This window comes from Arachis stenosperma, chromosome 3 (assembly GCF_014773155.1).
Source record: "Arachis stenosperma cultivar V10309 chromosome 3, arast.V10309.gnm1.PFL2, whole genome shotgun sequence".
NCBI classification, from domain to species: domain Eukaryota; kingdom Viridiplantae; phylum Streptophyta; class Magnoliopsida; order Fabales; family Fabaceae; genus Arachis; species Arachis stenosperma.
Window position 1 is genome coordinate 49,683,183 of NC_080379.1, and position 23,808 is coordinate 49,706,990.

A 23,808-nucleotide genomic window follows, 5' to 3' on the forward strand; every position below is an offset into this window, starting at 1 on the left:
AAATCATAAAAATCAAAATATTTTGTGTTTCTTGTTTGAGTCTTGAGTCAATTTTTAAGTTTGGTGTCAATTGCATGCTTTAAAAATTTTTCTTGCATTTTTTCGAAAATTTCATGCATTCATAGTGTTCTTCATGATCTTCAAGGTGTTCTTGACAAGTCTTCTTGTTTGATCTTGATGATTTCTTGTTTTGTGTCTTTTCTTGTTTTTCATGTGCATTTTTGCATTCATATTTTTCATGCATTAAAAATTTCTAAGTTTGGTGTCTTGCATGTTTTCTTTGCATCAAAAATTTTTTCCAAATTATGTTCTTAATGTTCATCATGATCTTCAAAGTGTTCTTGGTGTTCATCTTGACATTCATAGCATTCTTGCATGCATCCATTGTTTTGATCTAAAAATTTCATGCATTGAGTATTTTTGTTGTTTTTCTCTCTCATAATTAAAAATTCAAAAATCAAAAAAATATCTTTTCCTTATTTCTCTCCAAAATTTCGAAATTTTGGGTTGACTTGGTCAAAAATTTTCAAAATTAGTTGTTTCTTACAAGTCAAGTCAAAATTTCAATTTTAGAAATCTTATCTTTTCAAAATCTTTTTCAAAAATTATATCTTTCTCATTTTTTTTATTTATTTTCGAAAATTTCAAAAAATCTTTTTCAAATTATTTTCAAAATCTTTTTCTTATCTTTATATATAATTTTCGAAAATTAGCTAACAATTAATGTGATTGGTTCAAAAATTTGAAGTTTGTTACTTTCTTGTTAAGAAAGGTTCAATCTTTAAAGTTCTAGAATCTTATCTTGTAGTTTCTTGTTAGTTAAGTCATCTTAAAAATCAAATCTTTTTCAAAATATCTTTTCTTAAAAATCTTTTTATCTTTTATCTTATCTTTTTCAAAAAAAAAAATTTTTATCTTTTTCAAAATTTGATTTCAAAATATCTTATCTAACTTCTTATCTTCTTATCTTCTTATCTTTTTAAATTTTGATTTCAAATCTTTTTCAATCAACTAACTAACTTTTTGTTTGTTTCTTATCTTTTTCAAAACCACCTAACTACTTTTCTCTTTCCTATTTTCGAAAATATTTCTTCCCTTTTTCAAAAATTCTTTTTAATTAATTAATTGTTTTAAATTTTAATTTTAATTTTATTTTATCTCTAATTTTCGAAAATCACTAACTCCTTTTCAAAAATTGTCTTCGAATTCTCTCTTCTCTTTTCTTCCTCTAGTTAATTATTTAATTACTAACACTTCTCTTCACCCCTCTTCATCCAAATCCGAATCCATTCTTCATTCTTCTACCCCTTTCTTTTTCTACTAACATAAAGGAATCTCTATACTGTGACATAGAGGATTCCTTCTTTCTTTTTTGTGTTCCCTTTTCTTTCATATGAGCAGGAACAGGGACAAAGGCACTCTTGTTGAAGTTGATCCAGAACCTGAAAGGACTCTGAAGAGAAAATTAAAAGAAGCTAAATTACAACAATCCAGAAGCAACCTTTTAGAAAATTTCGAACAAGAGGGAGAGATGGCCGAAAATAATAATGATAATGCAAGGAGAATGCTTGGTGATTTCACAAAGCCAACATCCAAGTTTGATGGAAGAAGCATCTCCATTCCTGCCATTGGAGCCAATAACTTTGAGCTTAAGCCTCAAATAGTTGCATTAATGCAACAAAACTGCAAGTTTTATGGACTTCCATCTGAAGATCCTTATCAGTTTTTAACTGAGTTCTTGCAGATCTGTGACACTGTAAAGACAAATGGAGTTAATCCTGAAGTCTACAGACTCTTGCTTTTTCCTTTTGCTGTAAGAGACAGAGCTAGAGTATGGTTGGATTCACAACCCAAGGATAGCCTGGACTCATGGGATAAGCTTGTCACTGCATTCTTAGACAAGTTCTTTCCTCCTCAAAAGCTGAGCAAGCTGAGAGTGGATGTTCAAACCTTCAAACAAAAAGATGGTGAATCCCTCTATGAAGCTTGGGAAAGATACAAGCAGCTGACCAAGAGATGTCCATCTGACATGTTTTCAGAATGGACCATATTAGATATATTCTATTATGGTCTCTCTGAATTTTCGAAAATGTCACTGGATCATTCTGCAGGTGGATCTATTCACCTGAAGAAAACGCCTGAAGAGGCTCAAGAACTCATTGACATGGTTGCAAACAACCAGTTCATGTACACCTCTGAGAGGAATTCCGTGAACAATGGGGTACCTCAGAAGAAAGGAGTTCTTGAAATTGATGCTCTGAATGCCATATTGGCTCAGAACAAAGTGTTGACTCAACAGGTCAACATGATCTCTCAGAATCTGAATGGACTGCAACATGCATCCAATAGTACTAGAGAGGTAGCTTCTGAAGAAGCTTATGATCCTGAAAACCCTGCCATGGCAGAAGTTAATTACTTAGGTGAACCCTATGGAAACACCTATAATTCATCATGGAGAAATCATCCGAATTTCTCCTGGAAGGATCAACAAAAACCCCATCAAGGTTTTAACAATGGTGGACGTGCAAGGCTGAATAATAGTAAGCCATATCCATCATCTTCTCAGCAACAGACAGAGAACTCTGAACAAAACAATTCTAATTTAGCCAACATAGTCTCTGATCTGTCAAAGGCCACTTTCAGTTTCATGAATGAAACCAGATCTTCCATTAGAAATCTGGAAGCACAAGTGGGCCAGCTGAGTAAGAAAGTTATTGAAACTCCTCCCAGTATTCTCCCAAGCAATACAGAAGAGAATCCAAAAGGAGAGTGCAAGGCCATTGATTTAATCAGAGTGACCGAATGCACTAGGGAGGAGGAGGACGAAAATCCTAAGGAGAAAGACCTCCTGGGACGCCCTTCAAGCATGAAGGAGTTTCCTATTAAGGATCCAGAGGAATCTGAGGCTCATCTAGAGACCATAGAGATCCCATTAAATCTCCTTCTGCCATTCATGAGCTCTGAAGAATATTCATCCTCTGAAGAGGATGAAGATGTGATTGGAGAGCAAGCTGCTCTATATCTAGGAGCTATCATGAAGCTGAATGCCAAGCTGTTTGGTAATGAGACTTGGGAAAATAAACCTCCCTTGCTCATTAGTGAACTAGATACTTGGATTCAGAAAACCCTACCTCAAAAGAAACAAGATCCTGGCAAGTTCTTAATACCTTGTACCATTGGCACCATGAGCTTTGAAAAAACTCTATGTGATCTGGGGTCAGGGATAAATCTTATGCCACTCTCTGTAATGGAGAAGATGGGGATCATTGAGGTACAACCTGCTTTTACAACTGGCAGATAAGTCAGTAAGGCAAGCATATGGATTAGTAGAGGACGTGCTAGTAAAGGTTGAAGGCCTTTACATCCCTACTGATTTCATAATCCTAGATACTAGGAAGGAAGATGATGAATGCATCATCCTAGGAAGACCTTTCCTAGCCACAGCAGGAGCTGTGATAGATGTCAACAGAGGTGAATTAGTCCTTCAATTGAATGGAGACTACCTTGTGTTTTAAGCACATGGCCATCCCTCTATGACAAAAGAGAGTAAGCATGAAGAGCTTCTCTCAGTTCAGAGTCAAGAAGAGCCTCCACAGTCAAACTCTAAGTTTGGTGTTGTGAGGCCACAACCAAACTCTAAGTTTGGTGTTCAAACTCCATATCCAAACTCTAAGTTTGGTGTTGGGAATACCACACTTAAATTGACCTGATCACCTTGTGGTTCCATGAGAACCACTGTCAAGCTATTGACATTAAAGAAGCGCTTGTTGGGAGGCAACCCAATTTTATTTATCTAATTTTATTTTATTTTGTTTCTTTGTTATTTTTGTGTTTAATTAGGTACATGATCATGAGGAGTCACGAAAAAATAAAAAAAATTAAAAACAGAGTCAAAAACAGAAGAAAAAAATTTTTCACCCTGGGGACGCACGGGCTGGCGTTCAACGCCCAGAAGGTGCATATGGCCGGCGTTCAACGCCAGAACAGAGCACCATTCTGGCGTTGAACGCCCAAAACAAGCAACAACCTGGCGTTTAACGCCAGGATGCGCACACAGAGGACAATCTGGCGCTGAACGCCAGAAACAAGCATGAAACTGGCGTTCAACGCCAGAAACATGCATAACATGGGCGTTTAACGCCCAGAACGTGCATCAAGGGGCGTTTGAACGCCAGAATGATGCATCAAGGCATGTTACATGCCTATATGGTGAAAGAATGATATTTGTTTTCACCTCAGGATCTGTGGACCCCACAGGATCCCCACCTACCACATTTCTTTTAATCCTAATCACATTCTTCTAATCCAAATCTCATTCTCAATGTCACACTTCCCAAAAACCTTCACCTATCACCTCAATTCCTCTTCCCAATTTACCCATTCACCATTCACATCAACCTCCTCTTCCCCATACACCCCACCTACCCCCAATACTTTCAAATTCAATTTCCCACCCTTTCCCACCCAACATGGCCGAACCTATACCCTCCCCCCTCCCTATAAATACCATTCTTTTCTTTTACATTTTCACACAACACAAACCCACATTCTCCCACATAACCGAACCCTCTCTTCTCCCTCTCTCCATATTTTCTTCTTCTTCTTCTACTCTTCTTTTCTTTTTGCTTGGGGACAAGCAAATTTTAAGTTTGGTGTGGTAAAAAGCCTAAGCTTTTTATTTTTCATTCACCATAAATGGCACCCAAGGCCGGAGTTTCCTCAAGAAAAGGAAAAGGGAAGGCAAAAGCTTCCACTTCCGAGTCATGGGAGAAGGAGAGATTCATCTCCAAGAGCCACCAAGACCACTTCTATGATGTTGTGGCAAAGAAGAAAGTGATCCATGAGGTCCCTTTCAAACTCAAGAAGAATGAGTATCCGGAAATCCGACTTGAAATTCAAAGAAGAGGTTGGGAAGTCATAGCCAACCCCATACAACAAGTTGGAATTTTAATGGTTCAAGAGTTCTATGCCAATGCATGGATCACTAGAAACCATAACCAAGGTATGAACCCAAGTCCGAAAAACTATATCACCATGGTTAGGGGGAAATACTTGGATTTTAGTCCGGAAAATGTGAGGTTGGCATTTCATTTGCCTATAATGCAAGGTGATGAACACCCCTACACTAGAAGGGTCAACTTTAACCAAAGGTTGGACCAAGTCCTTATGGACATATGTGTGGAAGGCGCCCAATGGAGAGTAGACTCCAAAGGCAAGCCAGTCCAACTAAGAAGACTGGACCTCAAGCCTGTAGCTAGAGGATGGTTGGAGTTCATTCAAAGATCCATCATCCCTACAAGCAACCGATCTGAAGTTACTGTGGATCGGGCCATCATGGTTCATAGCATCATGATTGGTGAAGAAGTAGAGGTTCATGAAGTCATAGCCAACGAACCCTACAAAATAGCTGACAAAGCCTTCATACATGGCACGGCTAGCATTCCCTCACCTCATATGCCATCTATGTTATTCAGTTGGAGTTATCATAGATGGAGATGTCTCCATTGAAGAAGACAAGCCCATCACCAAGAAAAGGATGGAGCAAACAAGGGAAGTTCCTCACGGCCCTCAAGAAGAACATGAGGAAGTGCATCATCGACAAATGCCTCATGGAATGCACTTTCCTCCCAACAACTATTGGGAGCAACTTAGCACCTCCTTGGAAGATTTGAGCCATAATGTGGAACAACTAAGGGTGGAACACCATGAACACGCCCTCACTCTTCAAGAAATAAGAGAAGATCAAAGAGCAATGAGGGAGGAGCAACAAAGGCAAGGAAGGGACATAGAAGAGCTGAAGAACATCATTGGTCCTTCAAGAAGAAGACGCCACTAAGGTGGATTCATTCCTTGTTCTTTATCTCTTTCTGCTTTCGGTTTTTAATACTATGTTTATCTATGTTTTTGTGTCTCTATTTCATGATCATTAGTGTGTAACCATGCCTTAAAGCTATGAATAAAATCCATTAGTCCTTCACCTCTCTTAAAAGAAAAATGTTTTAATTCAAAAGAACAAGAAGTACATAATTTTCGAAATTATTATTGAATTTAGTTTAATTATATTGATGTGGTGACAATACTCTTTGTTTTCTGAATGAATGCTTGAACAGTGCATATGTCTTTGGATCTTGTTGTTTATGAATGTTAAAATTGTTGGCTCTTGAAAGAATGATGAACAAAGAGAAATGTTATTGAGGATCTGAAAAATCATGAAATTGATTCTTGAAGCAAGAAAAAGCAGTGAAAAAGAAAGCTTGCGAAAAAAAAATGGCGAAAAAAAAAAAAGGAGCAGTAGAAAAAGCCAATAGCCCTTAAAACCAAAAGGCAAGGGTAAAAAGGATCCAAGGCTTTGAGCATCAATGGATAGGAGGGCCCAAGGAAATTAAATCCAGGCCTAAGCGGCTAAACCAAGCTGTCCCTAACCATGTGCTTGTGTCATGAAGGTCCAAGTGAAAAGCTTGAGACTGAGTGGTTAAAGTCGTGATCCAAGGCAAAAGAGTGTGCTTAAGAGCTCTGGACACCACTAACTGGGGACTTTAGCAAAGCTGAGTCACAATCTGAAAGGGTTCACCCAGTTATGTGTCTGTGGCATTTATGTATCCGGTGGTAATACTGGAAAACAAAGTGCTTAGGGCCACGGCCAAGACTCAAAAGTAGCTGTGTTCAAGAATCAACATGCTTAACTAGGAAAGTCAATAACACTATCTGAAATTCTAAGTTCCTAAAGATGCCAATCACTCTGAACTTCAAAAGAAAAAGTGAGATGCCAAAACTGTTCAGAAGCAAAAAGCTACAAGTCCCGCTCATGTAATTAAATTAATATTCATTGATATTTTGGACTTTATAGTATATTCTCTTCTTTTTTATCCTATTTGATTTTCAGTTGCTTGGGGACAAGCAACAATTTAAGTTTGGTGTTGTGATGAGCGGATAATTTATACGCTTTTTGGCATCGTTTTTACATAGTTTTTAATAAGTTTAAGCTACTTTTAGGGATGTTTTCATTAGTTTTTATGCTAAATTCACATTTCTAGACTTTACTATGAGTTTGTGTGTTTTTCTGTGATTTCAGGTAGATTCTGACTGAAATTGAGGGATTTGAGCAAAACTCTGAAAAAGGCTGACAAAAGGACTGCTGATGCTGTTGGATTCTGACCTCTCTGCACTCGAAATGGATTTTCTGGAGCTACAGAACTCTAAATGGCGCGCTCTCAACGGCGTTGGAAAGTAGACATCTAGGGCTTTCCAGCAATATATAATAGTCCATACTTTATTCGAAGAATAACGACGCAAACTGGCGTTGAACGCCAAGTACACGCTCCTTTCTGGAGTTAAACGCCAGAAAAACGTCATAATCCGGAGTTGAACGCCCAAAGCACATCACAACTCGAAATTCAACTCCAAGAGAAGCCTCAGCTCGTGGATAGATCAAGCTCAGCCCAAGCATACACCAAGTGGGCCCCGGAAGTGGATTTATGCATCAATTACTTACTCATGTAAACCCTAGTAGCTAGTCTAGTATATATAGGACCTCTTACTATTGTATTAGACATCCTGGATGGTATTTTCTATCCTGTGATCACGTTTAGGGGGCTGGCCATTCGGCCATGCCTGAACCTTTTGCTTATGTATTTTCAACGGTGGAGTTTCTGCACACCATAGATTAAGGGTGTGGAGCTCTGCTGTACCTCAAAGATTAATGAAGTTCTATTTTCTTTTATTCAATTCTCTATCTTATTCTTATTCCAAGATATTCATTCGTACTCAAGAACATGATGAATGATGATGAGTTAGATAACCCTCATTATTATTCTCACTGATGAGCGCACGTGACTGACAACCACTTACGTTCTACATGCAACAAAGCTTGAATGTGTATCTCTTAGATTCCCCAACAGAATCTTCGTGGTATAAGCTAGATAGATGGCGGCATTCATCTGGATCCGGAAAGTCCAACCTTGTCGGTGGTGTTCTGAGTAGGGTCTTGGGAATCCGGAAAGTCTCACCTTGTCTGTGGTATTCCGAGTAGGATTCCGTTCATGAATGACTGTGACGTGCTTCAAACTTTAACCTGCTGGGCGTTAGTGACAAACGCAAAAGAGGGATTCTATTCCAGTAGGAGCGGGAACCAACCGGTGATTGGCCGTACTGTGACAGAGTGCGTGCATTAGCTTTCACTGCGAGGATGGGATGTAGCTATCAACCATGGGTGATGCCTCCAGACTGGTTAGCTGTGCGAGTGACAGCCGTACAGGTTATTTCCCTGAGAGGAATGAAAGTAGCCACAGCTGATAGTGAACCCCTATACAAAGCTTGCCATGGAGAGGAGTAAGAAGGATTGAGTAGAAGCAATGGGATAGCAGGCGTCCGAGAGCTCTACAGCATCTCCATTCCGCTTATCTGAAATTCCTACCAATGAATCTGCATAAGTATCTCTATCCCTTTTATTATTCCTTTTTATTAGAACAATCCAATTATCACTATTACAAATGTTCAATCCGCCTAACTGAGATTTGCAAGGTGACCATAGCTTGCTTCATACCAACAATCTCTGTGGATTCGACCCTTACTCACGTAAGGTTATTACTTGGACGACCCAGTACACTTGCTGGTTAGTTGAACGGAGTTGTGAATTCCACCAGAGCCATAATTAGAACATTGATCACAAATGATACAAGAATTTGAATCACAATTTCGTCCACCAACTCCCAACACCAAACTTAGAATTTGGATGTGGGGATTCAACACCAAACTTAAAATTTGGCTGTGGCCTCCGAAAACCAAACTTAGAGTTTGATTGTGGGGGCTCTGTTTGACTCTGTACTGAGAGAAGCTTTTTATGCTTCCTCTCCATGGTTGCAGAGGAACACCCTTGGGTTTAAACACAAGGTAGTCCCCATTCAATTGAAGGACTAATTCTCCTCTGTCAACATCAATCACAGCTCCTGCTGTGGTTAGGAAAGGTCTTCCAAGGATGATGCATTCATCCTCCTCCTTCCTAGTGTCTAAGATTATGAAATCAGCAGGGATGTAAAGGCCTTCAACCTTCACTAACACGTTCTCTACTAATCCATAAGCTTGTCTTATTGACTTGTCTGCCATCTGTAGTGAGAATATGGCAGGTTGTACCTCAATGATCCCTAGCTTCTCCATTACATAGAGTGGCATAAGATTTATGCTTGACCCCAGGTCACACAGAGCCTTTTCAAAGGTCATGGTGCCTATGGTACAGTGTATTAAGAATTTACCAGGAACTTGTCTCTTTTGAGGTAAGGTTTACTGAATCCATGTATCTAGTTCATTAATGAGCAAGGGAGGTTCACCTTCCCAAGTCTCATTACCAAACAATTTGGCATTCATCTTCATGATGGCTCCTAGATATTGAGCAACTTGCTCTCCAGTTACATCTTCATCCTCTTCAAAGGAAGAATAGTTTTCAGAGCTCATGAATGGCAGAAGGAGGTTTAATGGAATCTCTATGGTCTCTATGTGAGCCTCATATTTCTTTAGGTCCTCAATAGAGAACTCCTTCTTACTTGAGAGACGTCCCATGAGGTCTTCCTCATTGGGATTCACATCCTCTCCTTCCTCTCTAGGGTCGGCCATGTTGATTATGTCAATGGCCTTGCACTCTCTTTTTGGATTCTCTTCAGTATTGCTTGGGAGAGTACTAGGAGGAGTTTCAGTGATTTTCTTACTCAGCTGGCCCACTTGTGCCTCCAGATTTCTAATGGAGGACCTTGTTTCACTCATGAAACTTAAAGTGGTCTTAGACAGATCAGAGACTAAGTTTGCTAAGTTAGAGGTACTCTGCTCAGAATTCTCTGTCTGTTGCTGAGAAGATGATAGATAAGGCTTGCTATTGCTGAGCCTATTTCTTTCACCATTATTAAAGCCTTGTTGAGGCTTTTGTTGATTCTTCCATGAGAAATTTGGATGATTTCTCCATGATAAATTATAGGTGTTTCCATAAGGTTCACCCATGTAATTTACCTCTGCTATTACAGGGTTCTCAGGATCATAAGCTTCTTCTTCAGAAGATGCCTCTTTAGTACTGTTGGATGCATTTTGCCATCCATTCAGACTTTGAGAAATCATGTTGACTTGCTGAGTCAATATTTTGTTCTGAGCCAATATGGCATTCAGAGCATCAATTTCAAGAACTCTCTTCCTTTGAGTCGTTCCGTTATTCACAGAATTTCTCTCAGAAGTGTACATGAACTGGTTATTTACAACCATGTCAATAAGTTATTGAGCTTCTGCAGGCATTTTCTTTAGGTGAATGGATCCACCTGCAGAATGGTCCAGTGACATCTTAGAGAATTCAGAAAGGCCATAATAGAATATATCCAAAATGGTCCATTCAGAAAGCATGTCAGAAGGACACCTTTTGGTCATCTGCTTGTATCTTTCCCAAGCTTCATAGAGGGATTCACCATCTTTTTGTTTGAAGGTCTGAATATCCACTCTAAGTTTGCTAAGCTTTTGAGGAGGAAAGAACTTAGCCAAGAAGGCCGCGACCAGCTTATCCCATGAGTCCAGGCTATCTTTAGGTTGTGAATCCAACCATATTCTAGCTCTGTCTCTTACAGCAAAGGGGAAAAGCATGAGCCTGTAGACTTTAGGATCTACTCCATTAGTCTTAACAGTCTCACAGATCTGCAAGAACTCAGTTAAAAACTGGTAGGGATCTTCTGATGGAAGTCCATGGAACTTGCAGTTCTGTTGCAGAAGAGCAACTAGTTGAGGTTTCAGATCAAAGTTATTTGCTCTAATAGCAGGATTGAGATGCTTCTTCCATCAAACTTGGAAGTAGGTGTAGTATAATCACCAAGCATCCTCCTTGCATTATTATTTTCGGCTGCCATCTCCTCTTCTTTTTCGAAAATTTCTGTAAGGTTGTCTTTGGATTGTTGTAAATTAGCTTCTCTTAATTTCCTCTTCAGAGTCTTTTCAAGTTCAGGATCTGCCTCAACAAGAATATTCTTGTCATTGCTCCTGCTCATATGAAAAAGAAGGGAAAAGAAAATAATAATAGGGATCCTCTTTACCACAGTAGAGAGATTCTTTTATGTTAGTAGAAGAAGAAAAGAATAGAAGAAGGAAAAAGTAAGAATCCAAACACAAGGGTGAAGATAGGTTCAGATTCTTGAGATGAAGAGAAGTGTTAGCAAATAAATAAATAAATAAAAGAAGATGAGAGGGAGAGAATTCGAAAATAAATTTTGAAAAAGAGTTAGTGATTTTCGAAAATTAAAGAAAGAATTAAAATTAAGATTAAAATTTAAAACAATTAGTTAATTAGAAGAATTTTGAAAAAGAGGGAGGTAATTTTCGAAAATTAGAGAGAGGAAAGTAGTTAGGTAGTTTTGAAAAAGATAAGATATAGTTAAAACAAACAAAAAGTCAACTAGTTAGTTGAAAAATATTTGAAATTTAATTTTTGTAAAGATAAGAAGTTGGAAGATATTTTGAAATCAAATTTTTGAAAAAGATAAAATTTTGAAAAAGATATGATAGAAAAGATATGATTAAAAAGATATGGTTGAAAAAGATTTAATTTTTAAAATTAAAATTAATTACTTGACTAACAAAAAACTAAAAGATATGATTCTAGAATTTAAAGATTGAACCTTTCTTAACAAGAAAGTAACAAACTTCAAATTTTTTATTAATCACATTAATTGTTAGTAAAGTTTTTGAAAATCATGAAATAAAGATAAGAAAAAGATTTTAAAATTCAAATTAAAAATTTTCGAAAAATAGTAAGAAAAATGAAAAAGATTTGATTTTTGAAAAAGTTTTGAAAAGATAAGATTTTTAAAATTGAAAATTTGACTTGACTTATAAGAAATAGCTAAGTTTTAAAAATTTTTGACTAAGTCAACTCAAATTTTCGAAATTTATGAGAGAAAAAGAGGAAAAGATATTTTTTATTTTTGAATTTTGAATGATGAGAGGGAAAAACATAAAAATGACCCAAAACATGAAAATTTTTGGATCAAAACCAATGATGCATGCAAGAACACTATGAATGTCAAGATGAACACCAAGAACACTTTGAAGATCATGATGAACATCAAGAACATATTTTTGAAAAATTTTTTATGCAAAGAAAAACATGCAAGACACCAAACTTAGACATCTTTAATGCTTAGACACTATGAATGCAAAAATGCACATGAAAAACAACAAAAGACACAAAACAAGAAAACATCAAGATCAAACAAGAAGACTTACCAAGAATAACTTGAAGATCATGAAGAACACCATGCATGAATTTTCGAAAAATGCATAAATTTTTAAAACATGCAATTGACACCAAACTTAAAAATTGACACTAGACTCAAACAAGAAACACAAAATATTTTTTATTTTTATGATTTTATTACCTTTTTGTATATATTTTTCGAAATTTTATAGGAAAAAGAAAATAAGAAATTCAAAATTTTTAATAAGATTTCCAGGAATCTTTCAATGTTAGCCTAAAGCTCCAATCCAAGGGTTGGACATGGCTTACTAGCTAGCCAGCTTTAGGATATAAATCAGGCATGCAACAGCTGATACTTCATCCAACTCTATATACATGCCTTTTATGTTGACAAGTGGAAGTCTTAATCCAAAAGAATTTGAATATGGCTTTACAGCCAGCCAGGCTTCAACATGTTACTATGAAACTCTAGAATTCATTCTTAAAAATTTAGAATAATTTTCGAAAACAAAAGGAAAAATTTTTTGAAAGATTTTTGAAAAATTTTTGAAAATAAAACAAAAAGAAAATTACCTAATCTGAACAACAAGATGAACCGTCAGTTGCCCAAACTCGAACAATCCCCGACAACGGCGCCAAAAACTTGGTGCACGAAATTGTGATCTCTAATAATGGCATTCAACTTGATATGCGCATCTACTAACTCAGCACTTTCTTCACAACTTCGCACAACTAACCAGCAAGTGCACTGGGTCGTCCAAGTAATAAACCTTACGTGAGTAAGGGTCGATCCCACGGAGATTGTTGGCATAAAGCAAGCTATGGTCATCTTGTAAATCTCAGTTAGGCGGATAATAAATGGTTATGGAGTTTTCAAATAATAATAATAAATAAACAGAAAAAAAAGATAGAAATACTTATGTAAATCATCGGTGGGAATTTCAGATAGGCGTATGAAGATGCTGTGCTCCTTCTGAATCCCTGCTTTCCTACTGCCTTCATCCAATCCTTCTTACTCCTTTCCATGGCAAGCTGTATGTAGGGCATCACCGTTGTCAATGGCTACATCACATCCTCTCAGTGAAAATGGTCCAAATGCTCTGTCACAGCATGGCTAATCATCTGTCGGTTCTCGATCATGTCAGAATAGAATCCATTGATTCTTTTGCGTTTGTCATCACGCCCAACAATCGCGAGTTTTAAGCTCGTCACAGTCATTCAATCCCTGAATCCTACTTGGAATACCACAAACAAGGTTTAGACTTTCCAGATTCTCATGAATGCCGCCATCAATTCTAGCTTATACCACGAAGATTCTGATTAAGGAATCCAAGAGATATGCGTTCGGTGTAAGGTAGAACGGAAGTGGTTGTCAGTCACGCGTTCATAGGTGAGAATGATGATGAGTGTCACAGATCATTACATTCGTCATGGTAAAGTGCAACGAATATCTTAGAACAGGAATAAACTGAATTGAATAGAAAATAGTAGTAATTGCATTAAAACTCGAGGTATAGCAGAGCTCCACACCCTTAATCTATGGTGTGCAGAAACTCCACCGTTGAAAATACATAAGTGATAAGGTTTCAGGCATGGCCGAATGGCCAGCCCCCATGTATGATCAAAAGACCGAATGGTCAAGAGACTATACTGTCAAAAACACCTAGTACAATAGTAAAAAGTTATATTTATACTAAACTAATTACTAGGGTTTACATAAATAAGTAATTGATGCAGAAATCCACTTTCGGGGCCCACTTGGTGTGTGCTTGGGCTGAGCTTGAGCTTTACACGTGCAGAGGCTTCTTTTGGAGTTGAACACCTAGTTGTAACATGTTTTTGGCGTTCAACTCTGGTTCGTGACGTGTTTCTGGCGTTTGACTCTAGAATGCAATATAGAACTGGCGTTGAGCGCCAGTTTACGTCATCTAATCTTGAATAAAGTATGAACTATTATATATTTCTGGAAAGCTCTGGATGTCTACTTTCTAACGCCATTAAGAGCGCACCATTTGGAGTTCTGTAGCTGCAGAAAATCCATTTCAAGTGCAGGGAGGTCAGAATCTAACAGCATAAGCAGTCCTTTGACAGCCTTTTATCAGAGTTTTGGTCAGGTCCCTCAATTTTAGCCAGAAAATACCTGAAATCACAGAAAAACACACAAACTCATAGTAAAGTCCAGAAATGTGAATTTAGCATAAAAACTAATGAAAACATCCCTAAAAGTAGCTAGATCCTACTAAAAATTACCTAAAAACAATGCCAAAAAGCGTATAAATTATCCGCTCATCACTTTTCAATCTTACTTCACCCCCAAGATACCTTCTCTTCCCCAGTTTCATGTCATTACTAGGCCTACTATTAAGATCTAGGGTTAAAAGATTGAAAATAAAGGTTCAGAGGTTTAAAATCATGTTTAAAATACAAAAATCCCATTGGCTGAAAATGGGGGTCACGCCCATGCGTACGCGTGGGCCACGCACACGCATGGGAGTGCATTACTAAAATGTCACAGGTATGCACGGGCCATGCTCGCTAATGAGCGGATATTTTATACACTTTTTAATGATATTTTCTTAGTATTTTTAGTATATTTTGTTAAGTTTTATTATGTTTTAGTAGGTTTTAATGCAAAATTTACTTTTTGGATACTACTTTGAGCTTTTGTGTTTTTCCTATGATTTTAGGTGAATTTTGGGTGAATTTGGCAAGTTTTGGCAAAGTCTAATTCAGAGGTAAGGAAAGCATAGCAAATGTTGTCAGATTCTGGCCTTCATACACTCAAATGAGCATTTCTAGAGCTACAGAGATCAAAATGATGCATTCTTAACGGCATTGGAAAGCTAACTTCTAGAGCTTTCCAGAAATATATAACAGTTTATACTATTTCTTGGATTGGATAGCCCAAAACGGGTGTTGAACTCCCAAACTACCCCCTAGTGGGCGTTCAACGCCCCAAGAGGACCAAGGCCAACGTTGAACGCCCAAACCTGGCGTTCAACGCCACAAGGGGAGCAAGGAAGTAGCATATTCACTCCCTAGTGGGCGTCTAACTCCCACTCATTCAAGTTAAAAGCCAAGCTCAGCCCAAACACTCACCAAATGGGCCCAGAAGTGGATTTTCGTACCTTTAGCTTAGTTTATTTCATTTTTGTAGTTATTAATATCTTTTTAGGTTTAGTATTAGTATATATAGGTGAAGATCACCCATGTTTAAGATCTTTAGCCCCTCAGAACATTTCACACGTTATTCTCTATACAGTATGAGCAACTAAACCTCCTAGGTTAAGGTTAGGAGCTTTGTTGATTCCTATGGATTAATGCAATTACTTTTCTACTTCAATCTATGTTTGATTCTATTCTATGATCTATTGTTGTCCTTCGTCCTTATGAATATCGATTCTACATGAGTTTCTTACGAGTTCTGACCCGGATAGTTTTGAGTTATAGCTTGAGAATGCATCACGAGTTCCAACAAGTTATCTGGGCTAATTGGGGTATGTGACATAAAACCTCGTTAGTCAGGGGTAATTGAGGTTCATGTGGCTCTAAGGGCTAGAATCACAGAGCGTCATTCTATGATCCAGAAGATCCGACCTTGTTTGTGGTGTTTTGAGTAGGATCATCAAGAGATTGAATTGCGTGCACTTTACCCTCTCCCAGATTGATTTAGCCTATTTGGGTGTTTGGTTTGGACTTGAGGAGATTAATAACCACAACCAATGGATTAATCACTTATAGCCTTGCCATTGAAGGAATCATTCATCATTGGAGTAGTTAGTATGACGTGTTGATCCAGAAGAATAAGCATCTCCGAAGCCTTAACTGATCTTTCACTACTGTTCTACATTTTGTTATTATTGTTTTTTTATGCGCCTACAACAGACAACAACTATCTTTCTATTTGTCTAACTAAGATCTGTAGGATAACCACTGCTTGCTCAATCCGGCAATCCTCGTGGGATTCGACCCTCACTCACCTAAGGTATTACTTGGAAGACCCAATGTACTTGCCAGTTTAGTTGTGCGAGTAACAAATTTGCAGACCAAGTTTTTGGCACCATTGCCGGGGATTGTTCGAGATTGACAAACTACCAGTTGTCGTACTCCTTAGATCAGGTACTTTTACTGCTTTTCTTTTAATTGTGCTGCTCTTCAGAAATCTCCTTTTCAAAAACTTAGTGTGAGTGATAAACCACTATTTTATGCTTTATCTTGTGCTCAATTGAGTGGTTTTTATCTACTCTTTACCCACTTATTCATACTATTTGCATGGTTTTATATTTCCTTCCTGATTATGTGCTTTGATTGAAAACATGCTTCTTTGGACTTATATTTGCTTATTATTAATCCTCTCTTATCACCATTAGATGCCTTGATATGTGTGTTAAGTGATTTCAGAGATTACAGGGCAAGAATGGCTTGGAGGATGGAAAGGAAGCATGCAAAAGTGGAAGGAATACAAGAAGTTGGAGAAATTGCTAAGCTGTCCAGCCTGACCTCTTTGCACTCAAACGGCTATAACTTTAGCTACAGAGGTCCAAACGACGCGGTTTCAGTTGCATTGGAAAGCTAACGTCTGGGGCTTCGATTTGATATATAATTTACTATAGTTGCCCCGACGCCAAGTGACACGAACGCGTGGGTCACGCGGACGCGTAACCTGGCCAACACCCAATCCGCGCGGTCGCGTGGACGACGCGGCCGCGTCACTTTTCCGCGACCTGTACGGACCAGAAAGCGCTGGAAGTGATTTCTGGGCTGTTTCTGACACAGTTTTTGGCCCAGAGAACATAGATTAGAGGCTATAAAGTGAGGGAATGCATCCATTCATAAAGATGCCTCTCATAATTTACTTTTCATGTTTTAGATGTAGTTCTGGAGAGAGAGGTTCTCTCCTCTCTCTCTCTCTTAGGATTTAGGACTTCTCTTTCTAGAGTGACTCTCGATCCAGGTTCAATACTCCTTTTTCTATTTAAATCTCTCTTTTATATTTTGATTATTCTGAAGCTTTTATTATGTTTGATTGATGTTGCCCAATTGGCTGTTGATGACATTTTTATTTAATGATATTTGAGGTATTTCAGTTTACTATTGCTCTCTTTGATTTATGTTATTGATGCTTCCCATCTGAGGATATTTTCACTCTAGCAATTTTACTTTTTCCCCTTTTGGTTCTGATTAAGAATTTAGTAACTCAACAGTTATTAAACTCAACGTAATTAATAATCGTTATCTTGCTAATTGAGCTGAACCTGAATAATCCCAACCTTTTTTTAGGAAATAATTAGGATTCAAAGGTCAATTTAATTAGTCCCTTGACTTTCCTTTGCCCTGGTAAAGGTTGACCAAGTGGAGTTTAGATTCAACTTATATTATAGTTGAGAGAGATAACTAAGTTAGACCTCTAAATTCCCTTATCTTGCCAAAAGTTGTTTTACAGTTATTTATTTATTTTTAATTGCCATTTACTTTACTTGTCATTTAAATCACTTGCTTCTCACCTTCTAAACCCCGAATTCACAACCTTTATAGCCAATAATAAGAACATACTTCTTTGCAGTTCCTTGAGAAGACGACCCGATGTTTGAATACTCGGTTAATAATTTTTAAAGGGGTTTGTTACTTGTGACACCCAAAACGTTTGTATGAAAGGACTTTTGAAGGTTTAAAAACTATACTTGCAACGAGGATTTATCCGCAAATTTCTAGACCACGCAAAAGTCCTCTCATCAAAATGGCGCCGTTGCCGGGAAACTGCTAACGTGTGCCTTATTATTGGTTATTGTAAATATTTTTCTTTTGCTTGTTTATTTATTTTCGTTTTTCCTTTTTATCTTTATTTGCTACTATGAACTCTCACCCCTCTCGCTTTGAGTTTGGTTCTAATATTGTTAAAGGAAATAGAAGTTACAGCAAGAATGTGCATCAAGGTCAGACCAATCATGGATGGATGGAACCAAGAGGATGTAATCAACCCTTTTGGCAGCAACACCCTCCGAGATATCCTGGACAAAGACCATTCTACCGCGCATACCCAGCTGAAAGACATGGTGGACAACCTTGTAACTACCAACAAGCCCCACCCCGTGCATACGAACCGTCTTTTCAACATAACCTCGAACCACCACACTCACAAGCTTCTCTTCACCATTCGCCATCATATGATCCTTCCTTACCCCAATACCAATCCTATCGTTCCCAATCATCACCACTTCCCTATGTATCGTGTCTAAGTCCAGCAAACCGCGAAGCAGAGGATCGCCTAAAAGAAACAATAACTAAATTTCAAACAACCATTCAACAACTGGAGCACGCACTAATCCAATGGGCCACTAAACGCTCAAATATACAAGGATCAACCACAGCTCCATGTGGACAACCCGATGAAGAGCGTAGCACGAAAGAAATACTAGAGATTCCAGTGGACAAGGCAGAGAATGAATTTGTACTAGAACAATTAGAAGAGGCTGTCTTTGTTCAAGAAGAAGAGTTGGTTGAAGATCTAGGCGATGCTGAACTTCCTTGGGAATCCAGAATTGAGGAAAACTCCGTCCAGGATGCTATAATTGATGCTAAGGAAGATACTGTACAATCTCCAAGGCAAGTCGTTTACGAAGAATCAGACGGAGTAATCCAAGAAGCAATTTTTCTTGATGATGATGATCACGAGTCCTGTTCTCTCAGTGATGAACTTGCATCTACAAGTGAATTTCTTGAGACAGAAGAATCTTCCCCAAGTGAATACGAAAATGATGCAGAGGTAGATTTCTCTCAACCTCCAATCTATGACTCGAGTGATGAGGAAGACACAGAAGAATTTGACTCGGACACAGATACAATTGAGGACTCTTGCAAGGATGTGGAGGAATTCACAGAAGAGCATAAGGGAGTAAAACTTACAGAACCACCAGAAACACCTATCCCAAGGCCACTACCACCTAATACAAGCTTCAAGTGGGTACAATCCTTAACTTATGACTTTACTTATTCACTTGAATATGGTTTACTTGAAACAGATGGCCAGCTTAGAGCTCTCTGCAGGTTTAAGAGTAAGAGGGAAATGGCTCGTACTCAGAGCTGGTGCACAAGGTTCAATAAAATTCCACACTTCACCTCGAAGTACACAGATTGGTATCGTGCTCAATTGCATGGATCACGGAGAACGTTTGGTTACCATGGTGAGATTCTACTCTTTAAACTGCCCGGATAGAAACAAGTAGATCAAGACGGAGGCGGATTTAAAAGCAAGGCTTGGAATCCTGGACTTTATTCTGACATTTATCACCCCGGGAACCTAAAAATCTGTTTGAAGCTGCTCAGAAGCTTCACATGCCTAGTTTGGGAACCCGGAGGCTATTGGCATTCCAAGCACTTGTGGAGATTTTTGGACGAATTTAAACATAAGCCACCCTAATCGGAGCTCCTCCAATGTCCAACTTAAGGACTCTAACTAAAAGTGCTAGGTGGGAGACAACCCACCATGGTATGGTCGTTTCTTTTTCAGTTTATTTCATCATTATTTATTTTTATTTTTATTTCCTTTTCATTTTACTTTAGTAAACCTGGAATCATGCATAGCACTCATATTAATCACTGCATTCTGCATTGTTCATGCATTTAAAAAAAAAATCGCTACGCGACGCGATTGCATCAGCGACGCGTCCGCGTCGCTTGGAGAGAAAGGAAAATTAAAAGTGAATAGAGAGTCACGCTGGAGCGTGGCTGGAGGCGTGCTAATAGCACATATCGACCCACGCGACCGCGTCGCTGACGCGTCCGCGTCGAATGGGAAGTATGGCCTCCCACGCGACCGCGTGCCCCACGTGGCCGCGTGCCCTGGGTTTTCGACGTAAAAGGGTGCACAATGAAATATTGTGCAAGGGTGGTGCTGGAGACACAATCCTTATCACTCGACCGCGTGCCCCACGCGGCCGCGTCATCCATCTTCTGAAGCACACTCACGCGATCGCGTCACCCCAATTTTGACAAATAAATTAATTTGAACAGAGAGTTGTGCTGGCGCGAGGCTGCACTCGCGCCAGCAGCGCAACACGGGTCACGCGACCGCGTGACTGACGCGATCGCGTTGTCTTACCTGACGCGCACCCACGCGAACGCGTGCCTTCCGCGGCCGCGTCGCATGCCCCGCCCAGCTCACCCTAAAATTGCCACATATCTTATCTTTCTCTCCTCCAAATCCTAATTTTTCTTCTCCTTTCTTATTTACTTCCTCTTCCCTTATTTCCCTTCTCATTCTTCTTTTTCTTTTTATTTTATTTTTATTTATTTGCATATTTCATTCATTACATTTTAATTTTGTGCACATTTTTATTTTTCCATTGGTGTTAAAAATTTTTCTTATTCAACTGTTGCTTCTTTTCTTTAATTTATTTTGGTAACTTGTATTACACTGTGGAATGATATTAATTGTATGACAATGCCAATCTTTTATGATACTTCCACTACCCACACTCCTCCCCTATGTTACAAATTTTGTACCACTGGCATGCCATGGCTTCTATTATTTTCTCACGTACATGTTGAAGCTTCCATGTAAATGAGACCATTATCGTTTGGCATTACCCAACCCATATTTCATTTATTTTCTATCTTTATTACTGGGTTACTTTTTCTTCCCTTTTTCTTTCAGGATGGCCACCCGAAAAGGAATCGAAAGATGTTTACATGGGGAGACAGACAAGTCCATATGCAAAATCTTGAAGAAAGGCATCAGTTGGAACAACCCGTCCACCTGCACATCTCAGCATGCACCGAGGACGGTGCAATCTTTAAGTGTGGGGAGGTCGATACCGATCTCCATGGGTTAGTTACTTCTTGACTCAACACCAATATTTTATTTTATTTGTTTGTTCATTATTGCATTTGCATGTTTAATTACATATTTGTTTGATTTTATGCATTTAGCTACTACTTGGTTAAAATAATAAATTTCTTTTAAGACCCTATTTTTGAAAAATTTCACTAATTTAAATTGAAAATTTTTATTAAAAATTTGTTTGAAGTTGTAATTGAAACATAGTTTTTGAGCCAAAGAACACACAACCTGTGAGATTTGAGCTTATTTACATGGTTACATTATTTAACCATAAACATTTTATTCTTGTGTGTTTACTTCTCTATGATTGCAATCTTAGCTTTGTTTCATTCTATATATCCAATATTTAGTGTATTTAAATACTTGCATATGATTGAGGCCATTGTTAATTCTAGCTCACTTATCCAAAAATTAGCATACCTTTTACATCACCCTTGTTAGCCCCCTTGAGCTTTTAATCCCCTCTTGTTCTATAAACCACAATACTAGCCTTAAGCAGAAAAACAAAATAAAAATTCCAAGTTGAATCCTTGGTTAGCTTAAGATAGAAAATCATGAATATAGTTAAATGTGGGAAACCTTGTGGGAACATGAGTGATAGAAACAAAGGGTTAGGAAGATTAAAAAGAAATAAAAATAAATTTGGAAAGCATGCTCATAAGAAAATCAAAGTGATTCAATTACCATATGCATCCAAAAAAAAAAAAAATCAGCATCTGAATAAAAGGGGATACAAAAAGAAATTCCCCAATGAAAACAATGCACATGGGATAAAAATAAAAAGTGAAACATGAGCATGTAATACAAAAGTGGGAAAAATTATGGGTTGCTAGGTATGATTTTAAAGTTATATAGAGTGTATGTATGCTAGGTGAGATCTTAGACTAATCAAGGATTCACTTTATAAAGCTCACTTAGCCATATATATACCCTTACCCTTACCTTAGCCTCATTACAACCTTGAAAAGACCTCATGATGTTTGCATTGATGCATTAAATATTGTTGATTGGTTAGATGAAGAACAAAGTGTTAGAAAGCATGACTAGGGAAGAGTAGAGTGATTGACCCTAGACACTTGAGAGATTAGAAGTGCATATACATTTCCTGTGAGGGTTCAATGCTTGATTCTATGTTCCCTGCTTTCATGAGCTATCTTCTTACAAGTTTACTTATCTTTTATTGTGTAATTTGAATTAGTGGAATTTGGTTTATATTTATTCTTGGAGAATTTATTTACTTTTAAACCAAGTAGGTAGAAACATTTTGCATGTAGTTGCATTCATATACATAGGTTGCATTTCATAACATTTCACCTTTCCTCTTCATCTTTATAGCTTCTTTTGAGCTTAGCATGAGGACATGCTAATGTTTAAGTGTGGGGAGGTTGATAAACCACTATTTTATGGTTTATCTTGTGCTTAATTGAGTGGTTTTTATCTACTCTTTACCCACTTATTCATACTATTTGCATGGTTTTATATTTCCTTCCTGATTATGTGCTTTGATTGAAAACATGCTTCTTTGGACTTATATTTGCTTATTATTAATCCTCTCTTATCACCATTAGATGCCTTGATATGTGTGTTAAGTGATTTCAGAGATTACAGGGCAAGAATGGCTTGGAGGATGGAAAGGAAGCATGCAAAAGTGGAAGGAATACAAGAAGTTGGAGAAATTGCTAAGCTGTCCAGCCTGACCTCTTCGCACTCAAACGGCTATAACTTTAGCTACAGAGGTCCAAATGACGCGGTTCCAGTTGCGTTGGAAAGCTAACGTCTGGGACTTCGATTTGATATATAATTTGCCATAGTTGCCTCGACGCCAGGTGATGCAAACGCGTGGGTCACGCGGACGCGTGACCTGGCCAACACCCAATCCGCGCGGTCGCGTGGACGACGCGGCCGCGTCACTTTTCCGTGACCGGTACGGACCAGAAAGCGCTGGAAGTGATTTCTGGGTTTTTTCTGACACAGTTTTCGGCCCAGAGAACACAGATTAGAGGCTATAAAGTGGGAGAATGCATCCATTCATAAAGATGCCTCTCATAATTTACTTTTCATGTTTTAGATGTAGTTTTGGAGAGAGAGGTTCTCTCCTCTCTCTCTCTCTTAGGATTTAGGACTTCTCTTTCTAGAGTGACTCCTGATCCAGGTTCAATATTCCTTTTTCTATTTAAATCTCTCTTTTATATTTTGATTATTCTGAAGCTTTTATTATGTTTGATTGATATTGCCCAATTGACTGTTGATGACATTTTTATTTAATGATATTTGAGGTATTTCAGTTTACTATTGCTCTATTTGATTTATGTTATTGATGCTTCCCATCTGAGGATATTTTCACTCTAGCAATTTTACTTTTTCCCCTTTTGGTTCTGATTAAGAATTTAGTAACTCAACAGTTATTAAACTCAACGTAATTAATAATCGTTATCTTGCTAATTGAGCTGAACCTGAATAATCCCAACCTTTTTTTGGAAAATAATTAGGATTCAAAGGTCAATTTAATTAGTCCCTTGACTTTCCTTTGCCCTGGTAAAGGTTGACCAATGGAGTTTAGATTCAACTTTTATTATAGTTGAGAGAGATAACTAAGTTAGACTTCTAAATTCCCTTATCTTGCCAAAAGTTATTTTACAGTTATTTATTTATTTTTAATTGCCATTTACTTTACTTGTCATTTAAATCACTTGCTTCTCACCTTCTAAACCCCGAATTCACAACCTTTATAGCCAATAATAAGAACATACTTCTTTGC

General features: G+C 38.0%; 1 non-coding gene across 1 annotated transcript; it reads left to right on the plus strand.

The window, feature by feature from the left end:
• Positions 1-10,368: 10,368 nt before the first annotated feature.
• Positions 10,369-10,476, plus strand: LOC130972463 (small nucleolar RNA R71). Its single transcript, XR_009083629.1, has one exon. It is a non-coding gene; the product is annotated as a small nucleolar RNA R71 (small nucleolar RNA).
• Positions 10,477-23,808: the final 13,332 nt, after the last annotated feature.